This window comes from Bos taurus, unplaced genomic scaffold (assembly GCF_002263795.3).
Source record: "Bos taurus isolate L1 Dominette 01449 registration number 42190680 breed Hereford unplaced genomic scaffold, ARS-UCD2.0 Leftover_ScbfJmS_2074_122, whole genome shotgun sequence".
Taxonomy (NCBI): Eukaryota; Metazoa; Chordata; class Mammalia; order Artiodactyla; family Bovidae; genus Bos; species Bos taurus.
This window is the reverse complement of record NW_020191161.1, coordinates 57,359-59,121: the sequence shown is the minus strand read 5'-3', so window position 1 is coordinate 59,121 and position 1,763 is coordinate 57,359. Positions and strand designations below refer to the sequence as shown.

At 40.8% G+C, this 1,763-nt stretch overlaps 1 non-coding gene across 1 annotated transcript; it reads left to right on the top strand.

The window, feature by feature from the left end:
* The first annotated feature begins 1,690 nt into the window (after positions 1-1,690).
* Positions 1,691-1,763, top strand: TRNAW-CCA (transfer RNA tryptophan (anticodon CCA)). The gene has a single exon. It is a non-coding gene; the product is annotated as a tRNA-Trp (tRNA).

Sequence of the window (1,763 nt, the reverse complement as noted above, 5' to 3'; positions counted from 1 at the left end):
CAAATCTCAGAAGCTGTGCTGCACAAAGTTCCATGTATCACACACTTTTGATTTCCAAATAATTCTGCTGGGATCTTTGCTCATCTTAGTCACTCTGAAACTCAGGCTTCATTTCAAAATATGCATTCATGATTCCTGTGGTAGTGGGAAGGGAATGGGACAAATCATGCACTAACTCTTTATTCCCACACATCACTTCTCCTAAGATTTCAATGACCACAGCAAGCTATGGTTTTCCCAGTAGTCATGTACAGATGTGAGAGTTGGACCATAAGGAAGGCTGAGTGGTGAATAACTGATGCTTTTGAATTGTGCTCGAGAAGACTCTTGAGAGTCCCTTGGACTGCAAGGAGATCAAAGCAGTCAATCCTAAAGTAAATCAACCTGAATATTCATTGGAAGGACTGATGCTGAAGCTCCAGTCCTTTGGCCACCTGATGCGAAGAGCCAACTCATTGGAAAAGACCCTGATGCTGGGAAAGATTGACGGCAAAAGGAGAAGGGGGCAGCAGAGGATGAGATGGTTAGATAGTATTATCAACTCAATGGACATAAGTTTGAGCAAATTCCAGGAGATAGTGAAGGACAGGGAAGCTTGGCATGCTACAGTCCATGAGGTTGCAAAGAGTTGGACACAACTTAGTGACTGAACAACAAAGCAAATCAGATGGTGGTGCTCATAGTAGGAGGTGAGGGTAAAGTTCTACATGAATCTTAAAGAAAGAAAGATGGAAATATTAGGTGAACCACACTATTGACAGCCAACTCTGTGTTCTAGCACTTAGAGTACATCATGAAAAACGCTGGACTGGAAGAAACACAAGCTGGAATCAAGATTGCCGGGAGAAATATCAATAACCTCAGATACACAGATGACACCACCCTTATGGCAGAAAGTGAAGAGGAACTAAAAAGCCTCTTGATGAAAGTGAAAGTGGAGAGTCATTTAGAAATGACTAGCAAGAAGAAAATATAACAAAGACAAAAATTCCGTAACAAACATGAATACATACAAGTGATAAATGGGGTCATATTAAGTGCAGCTTAAGGGTCCTCAAAGGTCAACTTCTAGATACTGAATCAAGTATTTGATTAATACAAACTTTAGGTTGGTCTGATTTTCTGTATAAAGAAGTAAACATATGCCATAATTTGCTGTGTGCTGTGCTTAGTCACTCAGCTGTGTCCAAATCTTTGTGATCCCTTGGATTATAGCCTTTCAGGCTCCTCTATCTATGAAATTTCCAGGCAAGAATACTGGAGTGGGTTGCCATTTCCTTCTCCAGGGCATCTTCCCAACCCAGGGATCAAACCTGCGTCTCTTGTGTCTCCTACATCAGCAGGCTGATTCTTCACTGTGCCACCTGGGAAGCCCCATGCCATAATATACTTCTTCTTAATCTCTATATGACCTGCTAGTTTTTGAAAGATCATCAAATAACCAGATTTTCCAGGTTCAGATAGGATGAGAAGGATTTAAAATGCTAAATCTATATTCTCAGAACACTGATCAATATTATTCATTCCATAATGCTTCCATTTTTACATTCACTTCTTCTACTTTTGACAACATGGATGGACCTTGAAGGCATTATGCTAAGTGAAATAAATCAGACAGAAGAAGACATATACTGTACGATCTCATTTATCTGTGGTATCTTTAAAGAAAAAAAAGCCAAACTTTGGGACTTCCCTGGTGGTCCAGTGGCTAAGATTCTTGGCTTCCAATGCAGGAGGCCCAGGTTCGATCCCTGGTCAGGGAA